General features: G+C 33.8%; 1 non-coding gene across 1 annotated transcript; it reads right to left on the reverse strand.

Moving 5' to 3' along the window:
• Positions 1–22,159: 22,159 nt before the first annotated feature.
• On the reverse strand, positions 22,160–22,263 carry LOC112320897 (U6 spliceosomal RNA). The gene has a single exon (XR_002976465.2). It is a non-coding gene; the product is annotated as a U6 spliceosomal RNA (small nuclear RNA).
• Between the last annotated feature and the right edge of the window lie 245 nt (positions 22,264–22,508).

Raw genomic sequence — 22,508 nt, forward strand, 5'->3', positions numbered from 1 at the left:
TCCTTCCCACAGCCACACCTATCTCTGGGTAGCGGAATGATATTAACTTGTGTGAATATTTTTGCTCTTAGATTTTCAGGGACATGACAAGCATTCTGTACTAGACTCTAGCACTGATGGCTTGAAAACCTTTGTATTTATACAGATTTCTCCACTCCCTTTGTCACTATTTAATTCTTAGGCATATTTATCTACACTTTGTTAATTATAATTTAAAATTCCACCTTAAAATATACACACTTATACCATCGTAATTTTGAAGGCAAGTAGTAATTTCATCAGGTTACACCCTGCAGAAATCAAACCTTCCCTGTCACATATAAACAGATTACTTGATATAGATGCAATATCCCTTCGGTGTCAGGCATTCTTTTCTTTAATCTGGCTGACATGGCACATAATAAAATGCTCACTTCAATATGTCTGATGCATTTTGCCTAATTCCAGGCTTAGTTTAATATTAGTCATGAATATTTCCTCCAACTAGGCACAAATCTGAATATATATAAGGCAGAGTTTATGTTCATACAAAAGCACAAACTTCAACCTTATTTTTTATTGCTTCCTCTGGTTATGATGAATTAAGTCATTTCAAGGAAAGAGCTGAAAGCAACAGGGACCAGAACTTCTATCCTTCTCCACAGTCAGGTAGAGTGTGAGTGGGTGGAATTCAACTGCTGTGCTTTCCTTCCCCTGAGCATCACAGCTGAAGGTTGGAGAGGTCTGCTCAATGGGAAAAAAGTAACCATGAACAAAACCATGTGACATTTCTGGATTTCTCCCAAGCTAAAAGCTTCAAATACCCCCACTAATGTCATAATATTTTCTATCTTTTTTTTTATCAGGGATAGGGAAAAGTCTTTATCATTCCTTCTTTTTATTTTCATTTTAAATATCTTCAAATAAAATTAATAGAAGAGTAAAAGGTAACTAGAGTGATATATATATGAGCGTACGCACAAAGGTACATATGCACACACAGCCATAACATGTACACTTACACATGTATATATATATATATATATCTATAAATTCAAGTCCTAATAATTTGAGTGCATATTTCTATTGGTTTAATATAATTATAAAATATTTTGATGGGGTAAGCAGTATAAGACGACTAAGTGGTAATGGAAAAAATACAATAAAGATTGAATAAAAAATAAAATCTTTTGAGAATTTACTTGTCCCACTCAAATACAACAATGAATAATAATCCATGTGCCTTTTCTTTGTTACTTTGTGGTATATTTTTAATGTGAATCACATATGAACAACTATATTAGTGGATCAAAAATTTATTTTTATGCATCCTATAATGTTTTCTATTTTAAGACTGCATTGTTCCAATGCAATATTTAATAAGAGAAACCACATACTTGTTGGTTTGCATATATCTCTGTGATCTTCTTTTCTAGGGATTTAAATAAAAACATATACCCAGTAAAAACCCCATTACTATCTGACTTTCCACCCTATGGGTTTAAAAATCTTACAGGGTAAAAATATTCCTCACAAACACTGTAAGGTATATTAAATATATTATAGCAAATAAAGAGAGATTAAAAATAGCTCTATCTACAACCCTCTAAAATTATAATGACTTTAAAAAATTGTGTCAATATATCTGATACTTTTGTGTGTGAATCTGTCTTATTTTTAGGACACCCTTTTTCTCCTTAGATATTTTTCTATAGCATATTTATTTCATGTGACTATCTGAAATATTTCATTTCATATTTCAACTCTGATACATAACTGTACGACAATTCTACAGAGAAAGGGAGCCCACATGGTTTACATGATGGGGAGCTTGCGTTCCCAGTGGATGGAAATGATGGATAAAATGAACTCCTGGATAAAAGAGATTAGATGCCAAACTCAGTTAGTCCTCACCTAATTCTATAAAAGGATGTCAGTTAGGGACTGATTTGACCTAAGAAAAAAACAAATCTCAAAACAATATCCAAGCTGATTACCTATTCAAACAATTATGCTGCAACCATGCTCTGTTGAAACAAAATACTGTCATATAAACTTAGCCCATCCCCTTGGCCAGCTTGCCTAGAGAAACTGCCACCACAAAAATCTTTCATTTGATGATACCAGAAACATAGAGCAGATTAATTATAAAGCAGAACAGGGGAACAGAAGTTACATCCTAGTTACAAATATTTCTGTAAGACTTTTGCTTTGTTCTTGTTGAGTGCTTCTGATTTGCTTGAAGAGTTTCATGACACATTGTTCTGAAAATCTTGGGATCATCTATAGCTGTTAGCTTAATACCATGGGTTTCTAAAGGATAATTATTTATAACAGCTGAGTACTAGGAGACTTAGCAGAACTAAAAACTCAAATATTTTGGATAAAATGTAAAATACGTACCCACCAATGTGAGTAGCTAAGCCCTCAAGCAAAAAATCAATGGACAGGTATGCTGGAATCACTGTTCTGTGGGTGCATGTTATAACACTCAAATTAGATACTCCAAAGGGGATGAAAAAGGACTTTAGAACTGGAAACAGTATATCAAAAAATGATGCTGGGTCAAATATCATATGACCACTAACGTGAATATGGAGTACAACATAGCAACTTGTTTTTTGAAAAGCTAGGTACAGTCTCAGGTAAGCCTATTGCTCCCCAAAGGCTGTTCGCAGTTCCTGTTAACACACCTCCCTGCTTTCACCAGAGCCCTCAGGAGCTGTGACAGTGCTTGCAAATGTGATGCTCATGACAAGTCTGTCTGCTTTGAAAGCATGTCAAGAAAGCTGAGCACTATTAATAATACTAATGGAGAGATTATCTTTAGCTCTGATTTTTTTCTCCTGTGAAAATAAAAGTGGGCTGTTTGTTTTAACACCCTGCCCTTTTCATAAAGGCTGCAGGAAGCAATTAAGCCTCTCTGCAAAAGCCTTCTTTTTTCAAGTTTTCTGCTTAATTAAAATACATTTACTTGGTTGAAAGTGGACTCTCCACCAGTATACTTTAAAGACATATAATACAATAGTAATAAAATTATCAGTAAACCTTTGTCAGAAGAAGAGAACATTTGTTAGAGTGCATGGACAAAGGGACAATTACATATTTTTAAAGAACCTTAAAGGTAACTCTGATCTGGGGCTTCCTTTTGAGAGCTGTCTCTTCTGAAAGGACACCAGAAAGGCTGTGGAGTAGTCAATTAGTTAGAATTAATGTACACATTTCTCCAGAAAAATAGGTAACCAAAATACTTACAGACTATTCTTTGAGATGTAAAAGAAAGGAAAACATAAAATAATTAAAGCAAGTTAAATTTGCTAGAGCTTTCATATACCAATATGCACTGCTTCTAAACTGGTGGGTGGTGTTTAACAGAAACATATTAAATATGACAAAAAAAATCCTCAAACTAAGTCACCTTTAAAAATCAGTTCCCGAGTGCCCCATACCAATTTCAATTACCTCTCCAAAATGAGAGTATTTTCATGTAATAGGGCATGGTACAGAACACCAATTTCAAGAATTTCCTAATTCTTTGGTAGAAAGCCCTCTCCAAGAACTTAACAATAAACCTCACATTCCCCATGGCACAACCACATCCATTTTATGCCCTTTCTTGTTTTTATGCTTTTTAAAGTTAAAAGGTAAACAAGTCACTTTATAAGACAAAAACTAGGAAGGTCACATTGTTTTCCTGTCTCTGGAACAGTTACTGAACATTGATATGTTTGTCTTCAGCACAGGTTGGCTTTCTGCCTGCCTTTCTCTTTTTCATGGATTTCAGCTATTAACTCTGTTCATCTTGAAAACTAAGCCTCACTGTGTCATATGTTCAACCCTGCTCCATACAACCCGACACAACTTATCACACTCTGACAGCTAATATTTAAAAGAGAACACACACGCATTTTGAGGTTTGATAACTGCTATCAATCTCGATAATGGGTACCCAATCCAAAATTGTGACAGATATCTAGTGGATTGAGCATCTACCAAGAACAGCTAATGCTGAAGTAAATGAATCAGTGAGGCAGCTTCTTCATACCTATAATTAAAAATAAAGCAAATAAATGCCACCCCAATAACAGAAGCCTGAGAAATCTAGGCCATGGCTACAAAATGTACCACAGGATAAAATCTATAGACACCAGTTTCTAATTTACCTTTTTTTCCTTTTGATTTTTTTTTTAAATAGAAGATTGTGAGGTTTGTCCTAAAGATTTTTTTTTTTTTTGCTGTTAAAATTTCAGGGTTTTCAGTTCACGAAGCCTTGTTTTCACAGAAGCGGCCAGCATAATGGGCCCTAACACATCATTACTTTGATGCTTAGAAAATGTTCTCTTTTAACAAAGTAAATCAAGGTATAGTAACCTCCTAAAGCCGAACTGCAGAACACAGCATAATGGTTAATGCTATGTAAATTGCTATGCAGGCAATTGGGCTGTTATTTTAGCAAGACCAAATAATTGTGGCTTATGACCTCAACATTTGATTTCTATGTGCATTTTATTTAATTTTTCCCTGATTTGAAAACATATCTATCTGAGACTATAGCTATACCACACTGATGAGCATGAATAAAAAGTGCAAATTTTTCTATAGTGACTATTGTACCTTTAATCAACCAAATTTGAAGACAGTGGCTGAGTAGTCTCCAAATCATTTTAATGGTTTTTACTTATATATAAAATCAGCAAAAAATTAAATTTTCATTTTCAATTTAACAATACATTTCTTTGGAAAATTATCCCCCTAAGGAAAACGTGATGCCTATATATTTGGTTTTGGCCTTTTGATTGTTCGGGCACAGAAAATAAGTAATGAGGTGTGGGCATTGATCTCTTCATTCTGCCCTTAGAGTGTCGACCCCACCTTTAGTAGTAAATTACTTGGGTTTTGGAACGACTGTACTGTGTATTCTTAACAAGTCTTTGTTCTGGGAAGTTCGGTTACTGAATATTGTGTCATCATTTCTGTACTTGAAATTAGTTTCTCTACACAGCTAGTGCATTTTTATGGAGGTGAGAATAAAATGGAAATGTTTCACTATGAAGTCTTCCCATAACACTAGTTAATTTTTTTTAAATAAATCATAACAAAAGATCCAAGAAAATATTTATTGTTATTCCCAAATATTAGGAGAAATACTTGCTCCTGACCTGTCATTCAGAGCAAATCAAGTCCTACTGCTTAGATATTAGTAGAAGAATTGCTAAAGCCTCATCAAGAATAACATACCTGGACACAATAATCAGTGGTCTCTTAATTTAGTAAAAATGTAGAGTATTTAGAACTGATTGGTACAAGTCAGCATGAAGCAATTTTTCCTGTGCCGAATTCTCAGGGGATTCAAAATAACTTTAAATTATTTTTCCTGAAAGTTAAATGATTTCTTAAGTTATGAGATTACTTATGGCACCCTAGACTACCTATCTAAAAATGATATTGCAATTTGTGTAGATTACTGAAAAATCATTTGAGATTCCTGAAAGATGTATAGATATATCTATACATATATAGATACATATATGTGTGTGTACAAAAACACATATGTGTGTATGTAGGTGTATGTATTCCTTTTACTTATAAAAATACTTATAATTTTATAAGTATTCTTACTTTTATTTTATTACAAGGTCATGTGATTGCATATGAGGAAAACAAAAATACTATTAATGTTTTCTTGGTAAAGTACCATTAGAGCAAAATATTACTTCCTATTTAAGTAATTATAATCTATAGGTAAAATTTTATAGATGGAATGAAGGTCCTTTTCCTATACTGACTTCTATGCTTCATGTATGCTCACTTGGATTTATGTTATATACCACTATTGGTTTAGTTCAAGACAAAATAAATTAAACAATGAATAGGCTACAGATATTTCCCCTGGGGTAAGGACACTTGATTATATGTTACCTTCTTTCTACATAATATTGCAATAGCATCTTTTGAAACTTATGGCAGACAGTCTTTGCTGCTGCAATTCTTTATTCCTAAATAGAGCATATGCGTGAGTAGTGTGAGGCATGAAGAGGGTTTCATTAATGCTTGCACATCAAAATTACTTGGGTAAAATTTAAAATATATTTTGGGGAAATAACTCATGTATATTCCTACAGCACAGAGAATCCCCCTGCACACATTCTGGGAGAGTCTGTGACAAAGGAGCAGCAATGCCAGCCAGAGAACAATTCTGCCTGATTTTCCTTTGCAGTCATTTTATCAGGGACAAGGATATTCTACAGTGGTGCCCACATGAGGGCTGCACGAATGTCCCAGCATCGCATTGTGTAAGAAAATGAAAAGCCTAATAGCATTTTGATGTATTCTAGTTAGGTTTTCCATTAAGAGAAAAAGGTGATATGTTCACACCATTTGTCAGGAAAAGAAGAAATGAAGAAAATGTTGACAATTTCATTACACTCTGGTTATGAGGTGATCTGAACTTACCTATTACAAGATAAAAAATAACTATTCCAGATATTATTAGTTGAGAACATTATTGTTTATAGTTACTTTAACACACACTACAACTATAGAGTAGATATAATTGTATAAGCCCAGATTTTAAAGGAGATATTTTATATAATTTACAACCTTGCTCAAAAATTTGTATCATTTTGAATGCCATAGCATCACACAACTCACATGTTGCTGGGTGTTTCTCTGATTAAATCCAGCCCTGAAAAGAGGATGTACAGACACCATAAAAATGCTTCCAAGTATATCATCCTTTTTGTGACCTATGTATTTATTCAGAATATCTTTTTCCCATTTCTCTTTTTTTTTCTTTTATTATTGACCATAGACCTCCTGGATTTTCTGCTGAGAATATTTCCCTAGAGAGAACAGTTGCTGTCCATTTCAAATCGAAGTTAAAAAAATGGAACATTTTTTCCAGGGGGATAAAGGGTAGATTCAATCTGTTCAACTGAATGTTGTGGATTACACACATAACTTTACTTATACATATTTCCTTTACTAACTGCTATTATCTGTGATATTAGGGCCTTTCCTATTAAAGCTTACTTGCAGTATATATAATAAAACATATTTACTAAAATGCTATTTAATTCTGTGGTTTAGGAAAAAAATATTAAAAATGTCTCAAGTGTATACTTTAAAATGTAAGAAGCATGTAAAACTGTGTAAACATAAACAGCTTTTATCTGATTTCTTAGTCAAATGACTAGTTTAGCTTTAAAACTTATTTAATAGTAAGTTTATTAACTGCTTCTTACCCAAGCATAATCATGCATATTAAACATCGCTCCACCCCCCAGTGTGCTAACAAATATGGCAGCATACGTGTAAGTCAGGGGCTCTGACCAGTTCCGAGAGCATAGGAGTGTCTACCTGTGTGACGCTCAGGGAGAAGCTCATAGTGGGAAACAGAAGGGAAGAAGTGGGGAGGAAGGTGTGGCAGGGGAACAAGATTGACTGTAAGGCAATCTGCCTCTAAGTAAAGGAATGCCCTTCCGTACCAATAGTATTATCTTCTTTCAGCCTCATAATATCTGTGCTACAAATCATGTAAGTACATTTAAACTTTGTTTGGGTCTCATCTTCTCAGGGCAATTATCAGACTCACAGATTTCTAATCAAGAGGGAAACTTGGAAGGCCATCTAGTTCATCCTCAGCATTTAGGCAGGTTTTGTGACCCCATTCAGGAATCAACAGTGTGTCCAAAGAGGCAGCTATGACATAAACCCACAGCTCTGTTTTCCAACCTATTGTGTGGTGTTAAAATACTGACTTTGTTCTAAAGAAAAATCTCATTATTTCAAGTAAATTTCTAGTGTTTTTGATACCAGTTTACAAACATATGAGCTGAAAATGAAGTAGGAAAAAGCTGAAACTGTGATAGTAATAATATGACCACACATATACCACAAGTATTAAATCACTTGCATAATAATATAAAAGTGTTAAATGTTGAGACACTTCTTGTTTTCAGTCAAGCTACTACATTTCTGATCTTAGCCAGTACATTTTATTTCCTCCCACAAAACAATCTATATTGTAATTTGTAAAACTTAAGCTTAGAAACATTACTTTTTTTCTAAGAAGTAATTATAATGAAGCGTCCATACAAAAACGTATTTAAATATGTTTACAGAGTATTCATTTAACATCTATAACATTCTTTTATTTTCTATCTTGCAGTTTTTTGTCCACATGAGTCTGAGTGTAAATCAAGTGAAACAATTAGAAAGCAAGAAGAATAAAAGAGAGAAAACTAGGTAAAAAAAAAAGAAAGTTGGCATAAAGAAGGTCAAAACCATACATTTATTACTTATTAGCATTACTGATATCAGAGTCTCTCAGACTGTGACACAACTTGAGGATTTTAATGTGCACTTTCTTCTTAAATTTTAAGCTAAAGGAGTTCAAATGTTGCACACTCAAGACAAAGTCCAATCACTGTGACCAACCTCTCCAATGCCCTTTCCAGGTTTTTCAGCTGGATCTTCAAGGCTCTTATTATTTTAAATTTAGCCTGTGGAAATCTCATTGATAATTTGAACATCTACTTAATTTATAACATTTCAGTTGAATTTACTATAATACAATTCTTCACTTGAAGGTAGAGCCTTGGAAATAGCGCTATTGCAAAATGCTTGCTTACAGAGAGTTCTATCTCTTGAAGCAAATAAAGCAATGACAAAAGCTAATAAAGGAGCTTTCTTATAATTTGATATTTTTTATCAAAAATAAGTGTATCATTGTTCTTTTCCTAAGGTAGGGAGAGCGAGAGAGAGTGTGAGGCAGAGAGAAATACAGAAAGAGAGAAAACGTATCCTAAGAAGCCTCTAAATTCTTTCTTCAAAGAGGAAATAAACCAGTTCTAAAAAAATAACAGAATGGAACAGAACAGAGAGCCCAGAAATAAACCCAAGTCTCTACAGTCAATTAATATTTGACAAAGGAGGCAGGAGCATAAAATGGAGCAAGTATAGCCTCTTCAGTGGGGAGAAGGGTTTTCAGGAACTACTATAAAGGACACATGGACAAAACCAAGGGGGAGGGTGGAAGCAGGGGAGGGAGGTGGGTTTGGCTGGGTTGGGGTAGAGGGATGGGGAGAAGATGCAGACAACTGTAGTTGAACAACAATAAAATAATTTTAAAATTAAAAAAAATTAAAAAATAAAAATGCATTCTACAAAAAAAAAAAGACCATACAAAATAATCAAGTGGGATATGAGGATGGTACAATATTCACAAATCAATAAACATGATATACCACATAAAGAAAATGAAGGACAAAAACCACATGATTACATCAATAGAGGCTGAAAAAGTATTTGATTATATTCAGCACCCATTTATGATAAAAACACTCACCAAAGTGGAAATGGAGGGAGCATTCCTCAACATAATAAAAGCCATATACAAGAAACCTACTTCCAATATCATCCCTATGGACAAAAAGTAAAAGCTTTTCCCTTAAGATCAGGAACAAGACTGAGGTGTCCACTTTCACAACTTTTATTCAACATAGTTCTGGAAGTTCTATCCACAGCCATCAGACAAGAAAAACAAATAAAAGGCATCGAAATTGTGAAAGAGGATGTAAATCTGTCATTATTTGCAGACAATATAATAGTGTGCATGGAAAATCCTATAATCTCCACCAAAAAACTACTCAACCAAATAAATGAATTTGGCAAAGTAATGGACACAAAGTCAATATTCAGAAATTGATGACATTTTTGTATGAATTTTTGTACCAACAATGAATTATCAGAATCTAAGAATAAAATACCATTTGTCATAGCAACACAAAAATAAAGTACCTAGGAATAAATTTAACCAAGGAGGTGAAAGACCTAAATTCAGAAAACTGTACAACACTGAAAAAAGAAATTGAGGAAGATACAACTAAATGAAAGCATATACCATGTTCATGGATTGAACAAATTAACATAATTAAAATATCCATACTACCCAAAGCAACCTATAGATTCATGCAATCTCTATTAAAATACCAAGGCATATTTCACTGATATAGAAAAAATACCCCCCAAATTTATATCAATATAAATGGAATTGAAAAGACCCCGAATAGCCTCAATAATTTTGAGAAAGAAGAATAAAGTTGGAGGGATCACAACACTGTATATCAAACTATACAACAAGGCCACTGCAATCAAAACAGTCTGGCACTGACATAAGACAGACACATAGATCAATGGAGTAGAAAGGAGACCCCCAAAATAAGCCCATTTCTCTGTGGTCAATGGTCACTTAATATTTGACTAAGGAGGCACAAGCATACAATGGAGTAAAAATAGTCTTTCAATAAATGATGTTGGGAGAAGTGGACTGGTACATTCAAATAAATAAAACTTGACCACCAATTTACATCATACACCAGAATAAACCCAAATAGCTAAAAGACTTAAATATAAGTCAAGATACCATAAAAGTCCCACATGAAAACATAGACAGTAAAATTTCACATATCCCAGGTATCAATATTATTGCTGATATATGTCCTAGGGCAAAGGAAATAAAGGAAAAAATGAACAAAAGGGACTACATCAAATTAAAAAGCTTCTTCATAGTGAAAGAAACCATCATCAAAATGAAAAAATGAATCAACCATATAGGAGAACATATTTGCCAATGATACATCAGGCAAGGATTTAATCTCCAAAATATATAAAGAACTCATATGACTCAACACCAGGAAGACAGGCAATCCAATTAAAAAATGGGAAAAGGACCTGAATAGACACTTCTCCAAGAAGGACATAGACATGACACATAGACATATGAAAAAATGCTTAACATCACCAACCATCGGAGAGATGCAAATTAAACCACAATGAGATACCTACCATGTCACACTTGCCAGAATGGCCATCATTAACAAGTCAACAAACAAATTCTGGTGAGGATGCAGAGAAAAGGGAACCATAGTACGTTGTTGGTGGGAACGTATACTGGTGCAGCCACTATGGAAAACAGTATGGAATTTCCTCAAAAAATTAAAAATGGAACTGTCTTTTGACCCAGGAATTCCACTGCTGGGAATATACCCTAAGAAGCTTGAAATACCAATTAAAAATATCTTATGCACCCCTATATTCATAGCAGCAGTATTTACAATAGCTATGTGCTAGAAACAGCCTAAGTGCCCATCAATTGATAAGTGGATCAAAAAACTTTGGTACATTTACACAATGGAATATTATGCAGCAGAAAGAAAGAAGGAACTCCTACCCTTTTTTGACAGCATGAATGGAACTGGAGAATACATATTATACTAAGTGAATTAAGCTAGTTAGTGAAAAAAACAAATATCCTATTATCTCACTTATAAGAGAAATATAAATAACAAAATAAACTAATGAGCAAAATAGAACCAGAGACTTGGAAACATGGAGGAGACTGATAGCAGCCAGAGAGGAAGAGTGGAGGGGGATAATAGTGAAAAGAAGGGGAAAAACCTATTCAAGGAATGTATGAATGACCCATGGAAATGGACAATGGTGTTGGGATTGACTGTGGGATTGGGAGGGTGGGCTGGGTGGAAGAGGGCCAAGGGGAAAATTGGGACAACTGTAATAGAATAGGAATTTAAAAAAATAAATAAATTATTTTTAAAAAACTGTAACTAGACATGGGCATAAGAGATATCTCTGTCTGATCCTTTTTAAATTATTTTTTCAAATAAAATTTTCAGGATTATTATTAATAAAAAATATCATAAAATCAAAGAGAAATGGTAGTTACAGCAATAGTTTCCAGAAGAAGAAAGTAATAACTTATATATGTACCACAAAAGAAGATAATCAACCCCAAAGCATAACATTATTTATTGCTTATTGTCACAAGAATCTGAATGGTAAGAGACAGATACATAAGGAATTATTCTTGAGTCATTCTACAAAGTACAAGAGAAATGGGAGCTGGTCCTGGCCAGGCAGCTCAGTTGGTTAGAGTGTCATCCTAATGCACCAAGGTTGCAGGGTTGATCTGTGGTCAGGGCACATATAAGAAACAAACAATAATTGCATAAATAAGTGGGACGACAAATTGATCTCTCTCTTTCTTACTCTCTCTCTATCTAAGATAAATAAATAAAATTTAAAAAATGTGATTATACTTATAATTTTAGCTATAAGTATATATACAAAGATAAGCACATATGGCTCTTGACATTTGTCATTAATCTGCATAATATGGTCCTTTGCTTCCCAGGTATAGAAGCTATAGATCCAGTTTGCACAGATTGTCCTGGGGCCCCAGCAGTTATTGGCATCATTCTTTCTCAAATGTGTCGACATAGGTCACACTAAATAACATATACACATTCTGAAATTTGGAGTAAAGAAAAACGATTTAGCACTTGGAACTTAAAGATCTATTTATCAACTTTATTGCAGGAACTTTTGAAACAAAAGAACATCAGATCTAGTGCAAATAATTGATGATCAAGTCAGGATAAACAAAAATTCAAAATTAAAGTTTAGATTTCACATGGTATACAGAGGACCACCTTATGACTGAGATATCTGAGTATACTAGGCAACTCATCACAGGGAGAAGCTTCAAATTGTCCAACTCTGTGCAGGAATTTTTTTAAGGCAAAAAATTGAATCTAGTGGTATGTCTTTGTGAACAGGAATGAAATGTTTGACTCAATCAGTAGATACTGGCTAGAACTTTTAAGAGAATTGTGTGGGTCAGTGGCTTATATCAGTGCTCAAACATTTAGAAATATGCTTCACTGGGCAAATAGTAAAAAGACCTTTGAGAAATGTATATATATTTGGAAATATAAATAAGAAATATCTCTAACAGCTACATTTAGCTTCACAAGTATTTGGATAGTGCCAACCTAGGTATGAAGATTTATGAATTGTTTATTTGTACAACATACTCCAATGTATCTTTGAAGTAAACTCATCGTAATCTTGATACCAAGGTATTTATCAACTCATAAGGGCAGATCACTAGTTATGTTCTGAGAAAATCAGAAAGTTGAACTGAGGCATGGATCACCCCTCAAAAATTTATTAGTATAAAATAAAAATAAAATTTAAATGCAACCCACAGGTCTATGGTCTCAAAAAAACATCTACTTATTTAAAACAAGGCCAAGGTCTCTCTACCCACAAGTAATTGCTTAGTTGTTGCCAGTGGTTCTCAAATTCTCCTTACAGTCAACATACAAGGCTTGTCTGGAAAAAGTCCAGCTATTGTTAATATAATGAGAACAGTCTGCATGACATTGATGTAACCTGGAAGCCAAGAAGAGTATACTGAAAAGAGCATGAGTGAACAATGGTGACTTCACTGTACTAGTCATTGGGGGTGGTAGACTCCACTGAGTGAGCATGTGTACTGTGTGGTTGTTGTAGTCAAAATGATTGAGCAACTACAGTAATGAATCTGCATAAAATTTTGCATTAAGGTCAAACATTCCTCACTGAAAACTATTGGGATGATTCAGAAGGCCACAGCTATGGGCAACTGGTGATTGGTAGCTTTATCACGACAATGAGCCTTCTCATGCATTATGTCTCATGCAGAGTTTTTTAAGGAAACATCAAGTGACTCAGCCTCCTACAGCTCAGATATGGCACTCTGCAACTTCAGGTTTTTCCCAAAATTAAAATCACTTTTGAAAGGGAAAATATTTCAGACTGTTGATGAGATTCAGGAAAATATGACATGAGAGCTGATGACAATTGGAAGACCTGTGTGAAGAACCAAGGTGCCTACTTTGAAGGGGAAGGAGGGAAATTCCGGGATTTTTTGGAAAAGAGAGGGATATGGTATATTCCACATGAGCTAATAGGGACTCAAAAGTGCCTTTTAATTCAAGAATATGAACCCATCTTCAGCAAAGAATAATGTGAGTCATAAAAGTGTATTTTACAGATATGTAAGACTATTTACTACCAAAATATCTTCAGATTGAGATATGACCCTACAATGTGTGTTTAAAATAGTGACTTTCTGCTTTGTTTCATAATGTTTTAAAATTAGACTAAAATAGACTACTTTCCTGACTTCTTAAGTGGGATAATATAAACAAAATTTAATTTTTCATGCTTATGAAATATATTATTAGTACATTATTTTGTTCTTATTACCATAAAAAGTGATATCATTATATGACTATCAAATCAATTTTAATCAAATGGCCTTCATGACTGTATAGACCTGAACTGCACATGCTTATATAAGAAATCACAAGCTTTTCTATTTCCGTGGCTGTATGCTTCCTACATTTTGTTTGGGACACATTGAAAAACTAAGAAAATAATAATTATAAAAGTCACAGATATGCTGAATAAAATAAAACTAAATTAGATCCATTTTTGTATATTTCCCAATTTAATTGATAACAATTCAAACTAGACAAATTTCTTGAAAAATACAAACTTCTAAAATTGACTCAAAAGGCAAAAGAAAATCTGGATTTATAAAGTAAAGTAATTTTATTAGTAATTAAAATACTCCCCATCACCAATTATGCTTATCACTTCTTTGGTAAATTCAAACATTGATAGAATAATAATACTAATCATTTTTAAACTCTTCCAAAGGACTGAAGAGGAGGGAGCACTTCCTAATTCAGTCTAAGAGGCCAGGATTACTCTAACTCTAAACCCTGACAATGATATTGCATAAAAAGAAAACTGCAGACCAATATTCCTCATAAATATAGAGGCAAAAATCCTTAATAAAATACTAGGTATCCAACTCAAGTAATATACAAAAAGGATTGTACACTATGACAATGTGGAATTTATTGCTAGAATTCAAGGTAGGTTTAACATCTGAAAAATCAAGTAATATAATAATTTACCATATTAACAGACTAAAAGACAAAATATCATGATCATCTCATAGGATGCACAAAAAGCCCTTGACAGAATACAAAACATTTCAAGACAAAATTAATCAATAAACTAAGAATAATCTTCATTACACATAAACAAACAAATAAAAATTATCAGAAGTAATGCAGTAACAAGTGTTGGCAAGGATGTGGAGAAAATGGCACCAAAATACATTGCAGGTGGATTGTGAAATGCAGCTGCCATTTGGAAGAGTTTGTCAGTACCTCAAAGTGTTAAACATAGTTACCATATGATCTAGAAATTCTACTTATAGGTATATGCTCAAGAAAAATAAAAATATACATCCACTCAAAAACCTGTATAAGAATATTCATGGCATCATTATTCATAATAGTCCATAGGGAAAACAATCCATATGTCCATGAACTTACGAATGGATAAACAAAATAATGTATATTCATACAATAGCATATTATTTGACAATAAAAAGTGAAGCACTGGTGCATTCTATCTTATGTCTGAATCTTGAAAACATTGGTCAAGTTGTGGTGGTATTGAAGGATTACAGGGCTGGTCAAGAGAAAATATTTTTATGAGGTGACAGTAACATAATGAGCTTTACCTGGGCCATATTGACAGGTTTGATTTGGGAGTGGGTGGAAACAGGGGTTCCTCACAGCCTCATGTTTTTGAGGTTCCTGTACTTTATTCTGATTTTCTCCATGATTGAATAACCTCTTCCTTAAGCCTCCTCTCTCCCCAACAAAAGATTCTTAAGTCAAAGCTAACAACAAGGAAGGTTATTTTTCTTTTTAATTAGAAAGTATGTTTAGTTTACTTTCTCACTTCTCTCTGTTTTCATTCTCATAGAAGACAAGTCATTCAGAGAGTAGTTATCATAGACCTTTGGATAAAAGAGGGTGTGCATGGTGGGGGGCATAACTATGAAGACAAAAATCTGCAGGTAACTTTTGCCTCTACCCTCTGCCCTCCACATCTTGAGATCAAACAACCTTGGATTAAAAATGATATTTTCACTCTGCAGTTGGGAAACCACAGTTGGCAAAAAATACTGTTTTAGACTCAATGGTATTTGCATCTACTCAAGAAAAGCCAACTGATTTTTTAAAATAAATATTCATATTGATGGACCTGTGCAGTTTAAACCCATGCAGTTCAATTCCATGTTGTTCAAGTTTCAATTTTATTTCTGTTTCATAAGAAATCAATGTTAATTCTTGGGTCTCCATTGACATGAAGACACCAGCTCATCAAAATCAACTAGCAATCAAAGTTGTGATAACTATCACCTGTAGGATAAGGAGTAGAAGATTATCTCTAATTCAGTCTCTGCTGCATTTCTTTTGAAATGGTCAGTTGTACTAAATATTCATAGCTCTCATTCAGTTCCAAACAATAGGCAAAAAAGGATCAAAATTGCTGAACTCATTTTCATTAAGATTTATATCCACAGACATAAGAGTTAGAAGATTTCATAGTTATCATTAAATTAAAATATTGACAGGATAGATGAAATGCAAGTAAAACACACAAAAAATTCCCCTGAAAATAGAGGCATTAATGGCATGTTGGAATACATTATGTCGGGTAATTAAAAGCCCAGAGACACTAATACATAAAAGTGACAATGCTTAGGCTACAGTTAGCTTAATTACATGTCAGCTACTAGCACCCCAGAAACATCACCAGATCACCATATGTTGTCCTGATTTTTAGTATTTGCTTTAAGGTTAATTTTTATTAATGTATAATAGGTACATACTAAATATGGTCATTGGAAAATTATTTATGATAGCAGAACAGAAAACATAATTTGAAGCTAAGAGATAGGTAGCCATATTGGATTGTCACTATTGTGAGACGTAAGATTTGTATGACACTTGAGTTTCCCTGAGGAGTGAAAATGTCTCAGGAGGAGATGGCATGTAATACTTTATGACAATAGCATTCTTTAGGTTCTATTGGGCATAAAGTTTTTTATTTTATATATGGAATCTTTCCAAATATAAAATATGTGGAATCTAAATAAATTGAAAGCACTGTAGAGAAAGGGGTAAAAGTACCATTTCATTAATACAAAAGCTTCAGCACAGAGTACATAACTAAAAATTCCAGACCATACATTTCTATCCTAAAAATTTTTATGTGCATATATTCTGAGAGATCGTGAATTGAATCAGAGTTCTTGGAGGTAACTAAAATAATGTTAACGAAAACGCTATCATGTTGATGTCAACTTTTCACACTTAATTTACCGTCTGTAATTGTGTATTTTTAGTCCATTTTCATATTTCTCTCTTCAAAAAATAGTTATATCATGGAGAACACGATGCAATTTTATGATTGTGGATACTGATAATTAATAAAATTCTTAGGTTCGATAATTCCTGCCTAGTTTACTTATAAAGGTGTCACAGTTGATTCAATAAATGCCTATACTGTGTTTGGAAACATTTGTCTTAATCGATGTCCCAGTTCCCTACTTAATGATAAAGAAAGTATTACATTTGCTGTTATCATCTTGAATGCCTTGAGGACTTTCTCTAACAAATTTTATCAAACTACATTTTATCCAACTCTTTGCATTCCAATCCCAAATTAATTAATCAATTCAACACTCTTTATATGTAACAGTAAAAAAGGTACTAAATACAGTATATTCATTTATCTCACTTATATTTTAGGTTAATTATTTATTTATATGATTAATTCCTTCATATATAAGGTTTATATCTCTACTTAAATTATGAAATACTGAAGTATATATTCTGAAAGTCTGAATCTTACAAAGGACCAAATATTTACACATTTTCAATCAAACCTGATAAGACAGTCATGGCCCCTTTGATTTGTAGCCAAGTCAGATATAGTTGTGCATAACTGGGGGGCCTCCTACCTGTGATTGTCATCTGAAGTGTGCGTGAGGGACTGCAGTCTTATGGGGCCGAGTCCTTAACCTGTAGAATCTGACACTGTCTCCATGTAGATAATGTCAGAATTGAATTTACTTATAGGATACCCAGCTGATGTCTCAGAGAATTGCTTCTTGTGGGAAAAATCTCCACACATTTGGTGACCAGAAGTGTCAGAACTGAAATGTTTTGAATGAGTAACAAAGGTAACACTCAGGCCTGAATTGAGGTTTTTCCCTACAACCAGAGGGAAAGCATGTATTTTTCATTTTAACTACATATATGTGTGTAAATACATAAATTCTTAAAATTTATACTACTTTTAGCAGTTAAGAATTACATAAAAGAAACCAAATTCTATATATTCCTTGGTATCTTGAACAAATATGTAATCTAGATACACTGTAAATTAAGTAAGCACACAATACATATGTATAATTGAGCAAGTTCCTCCCTCTCCAAAGAAGACAAGTATTATACTAATACCCCATTTAAGATAATTTCCTCTATACTAAACAATATTCTAAATGTATTATGTGAGAATTTTCATTATTCCTGATAATAAACCTAAGAGTTTAGCATTATAAATTGCCCATTTTATTAATAAGTATGGTTAGTAAAATGAGAGGTTAGTATGGTCTGTGGTCACATGAACAGTATGTGACAAATATGAGATTCAAACTTTAGTAGACAGACTCCAGAATCTTCTATTTTAACCACTTTTTCATACCAAAAGTTTAATTTTGTGAAACACTGATTATTCACTACTATTTACAGATTGACATAGTAGACTATATCACATATAAGAGAAAACCAAAACCACAAAATTGAATTCCATATCCTTATTCCTTAATGTTTCTTAGGTAGTAGATTCTTTTGAAAATCTGGTTAATACTAAGGATTTTCCCTCCAGAGATTCGGGTGTACACATGTGTATGTATGTATATGTGTCTATATGTACATTGTTTTGTGGTATATGTCAGAGTTTCTTCAGACAGCCTAAACACCAATTTATGAAAGTTGAATTAGCCCTGGCTGATGTAGCTCAGTGTATTAAGTGCTGGCCTGCAAGCCAAAAGGTCATCAGTTAGATTCCCAGTCAGGGTACATGCCTCAGGTGCAGTTCAGGTCCCCCACTGGGCGCGGGTGAGAGGCAAGCACATATTAATGTTTCTCTCCCTCTCTTTGTTCCTCCTTTCCCCTCTTTCTAAAAATAAATAAATAAAATCTTTTTAAAAAGTTTAATTAAATGAACACTATGTTTATTTGTCCATTTCCCAATTTTTAATTGTTTTTAATCAACTTTTGTTTTAGGTGCAAAATATTTTAATTTTATCTATATAATTTGTAGTAATTTTTAAAACATAGAAATTAATTTTCCTTTTTTAAATTTTTTCTATTGATTGATTTTAGAGACATAGAGACAGAAAAGAGAGAGACAGAAACATTGATTTCTTTTTCTACTTATTTATGCATTTATTGGTTGATTCTTGTATGTGCCCTGACTAGGGATTGAACCCACAATCTTGGAGAATCAGGACAACTCTCTAACTAACTGAGCAACCCAGGAAGGGAAAAAGTAATTTTATATTAGCAGATTATTTAAGGTTATTTAAACTGCTGCATAGTTTAATTCCAATTTAACTATCTCTAGCTCATAGAAAGGCAACCCAAGTATTTTGGAACTGATGGTATTTTTGTAGGTTAGCTTGAAAATGTTATTTTCAGTAACATTATTTTGTTTTGGATGATGGGTTGATTACCTTAAATCTATGTTATACATGTCTCCCTTGCCTCAATTATGATAGCTACAAACTCATTAATGATAAAATAAATGAAACTGATTCCTGCAGGAGACCCTGGTCTGTTGCTGCCCAATGATCAACAATGAACATTTATAGCAATAATATGTTCAGTGCCAGAAGTACTAAGCTAGACAGAGTAATAATCTTCATATCAAGTATGATAGAAATTACATAAATGTCCTTTGTATAGATATGGTAACTATTAGCCAGACCATTTTCAGGTCAAGCAATAAAAAATCCAGCAAATTAAATATTTTAATTGAACACAACTGAAAATTCTAAAACTAATCTCTCCCCCGACGTGTCTTAACCAGGTATCCTAACCAATTTTTCAGCAATTGTTCTACCCTCCTCTGCACTGCAGAATTCCTTCCTGGTGGACATGAATGCTTGCTGTCCCCTGTATTAACATAGCTTCCATTTTCAACACAGAAAGAGGCTGCTTCCTACAACCAATAAACACATGTCTGTGCTTCACTGTGACTGAGCCATCCTGAAGTAATCATTGCCACCAGGGGAGTTCCACACCCTACTAAATGCATAAGAGTTACACGCAACAATATCATGGATTTCTAGTGTCAAAAATTTAATGATGTATGCATATTTTTGTTGCTTTCATTGAAAGATATCCATATTTGAGTGCTATTAGTTTGACAATTATGGAAACTTGACTTCACTAATCTACCTCAAATCTTATATTAACAAGTTTACGTGTAATTTCCTGTATTCAGTTACAAAATGGAAATCTACTTGTCTCTCATTCATTATTATATTTATTATAAGAATGAAGTACAAGTCAAGAGGATTTAGATTTACAGTGTGGATCGTTGTGAGAAAAAGCTGCAAACATGTTACTAAGTATCATTCAGAAATGGCTTTTTATCACAGTCATCCTTATAGAATTCCTTTGAAGTCCTCATTCAATGCTTATCGAAGGAAATTAAATAGATCTAATGGAGTTAAAAACCCAAAGCCATACCCTTAAAGTTTTTTAAATTATGTTTGAACAATAGTTACTTTTTAGCATGTTTTGACAGATTAACAAACTGTACTTATCAAGATTAATTTTTCTTACCAACATTTTGAAAATTTTAGAAGCTAGATCATTTTTTTTAATTTTTATTGTTATTCAATTACAGTTGTATGCCTTTTCTCCCCATCCCTCCACCCCACCCCAGCTGAACCCACTAGATCACTCTTGAAAATAGATTTGAAAGTGAGGTTAAATCATATATCAATTGATCCATCCATTCACAAACTTTAACAAAAGTAATACTTTTGCACCAGTAATAGAGAGACTATATTATTTTCCCAAAATATAATCTATTCATTGTTGGGAACCGCCCTGCCTGGTTTCAGAGGCTGTAACCCCCCATGGTTAAGGCTGAGTCAGACTTGGGACCATAAGCCACTAAGGAGACAAAGTTTATCTCCCTGGCAGGTGTGCCACCTCTGCCCACTTCACCCTGCTTGGCCCTGAGCTTGGCCAGTTAGCCAATGACGGGTAAGAATCCTCAAGGGAGGATCAACCTAACACAGGCATGGTCACGGAAGAGGCCCGCAGGGAAGGACTCGGGGGGCTGTGGAAAAAGGGGGTGATGGACCCTCGCCCCTCGGCTTTGAAATAGCCTGAGTCCTCATTCTGTCTGCAAGAAGTCTCCTAATCTCTTGGCTGCTTTACTTCCCTGTCTGACTTGAGCCTGAAGCAATAACAGAGGGCAGTGCAGTCCTGTGCTGGGAGGGGCGGATTCCCTGGGGCAATCAGGCCTAAGAAAAATACATACATTCCTGTGAAACCTACTTAATTTGTACCCTCAGTTTAAGAGATAAGGGTCCAGACCTGAGATGAGTCTGGTGCCTAAAGTTTTATGGCCCTCTAACTAATTGGCTGTAACTCAGAATAAGCCATCAAAGTTCTCTGTAAATCTTGTATTGTTTAACTCTTACTGGCTGACAATGATTGATGAGCTTTATCCTTATTCCTATGCGAATGAACCTAATAAAAGCCCCTGGAGAGAGAGGCTCTGGGCCCTTCCCCTTTGAGAGAAGCAGCCACCTTTCCTCCCCAAGCAGATCATGTCTTGGTAGTCTTTTTCTTCATCCGTGGTGGACCAGGGGGGCTGCGTTAAAGCCCCCCGACAATTCATCACTCCATTTTGGAAATAAAGTTGTTTAACCAACAATCATGCATTTTTAATATAAGTTTTTATATGGTTAGTTAAGCAAAGTACCTATTTCCATGTCTATAAACTGGAAATAAGTTTAACTGATTCAAGTACTTTCTAGAGATTTTTTTTGAGAAAATACCTGAGTCAAAATCTGGCACTAATTCAATGAAATAGTCTAACATTATTTTGTTGTTAATATTATAATTATTACTGTTAAATTTGATGTTTTATGATATAATCAATCTATTTTTTCTAGTTTTATTCCAACATAATTGACATACAGCACTGTATATGTTTAAGCTGTACAGAGTAACAATTTGACTTACACATAGCATGCAATGTTTACAAGTTAAAATCCAGCATCTCATATCAACACAAAAATATATTTTCCTGAGACAAGAGCCCTTAGGATGGATTTACTTTCTTGACAGCTTTCATATATATCCAAAATATGGAACACTTCACAAATTTGCATGCCATCCTTATGCAGGGGCCCTGCTGATTTTCTCTGTATCCTTCGATTTTATCATATGTGTTGCTGAAGCAAGCATAATTTATTTCTTAAATGTCTATTTTGGTAGACAAATGCCTATTTTGTCAAACAAAGCAATTCTTTTCAAGAAATTCTTTATTTCTTAATCTGCATCAAGTAGTGAGGGAATAAGATTCTGTGGTATATTCTAGCAATCAACAAAAGATGAGAGTCTTTCTGAAATATTTATTTTAGACCTCAGATTTTAAACATTGAATATTTGCTTTCCTGGATCATCTTCAGGATCAAATAATAAACAACT

The sequence above is a fragment of the Desmodus rotundus genome, chromosome 8 (genome assembly GCF_022682495.2).
Source record: "Desmodus rotundus isolate HL8 chromosome 8, HLdesRot8A.1, whole genome shotgun sequence".
In the NCBI taxonomy this organism is placed as follows: domain Eukaryota; kingdom Metazoa; phylum Chordata; class Mammalia; order Chiroptera; family Phyllostomidae; genus Desmodus; species Desmodus rotundus.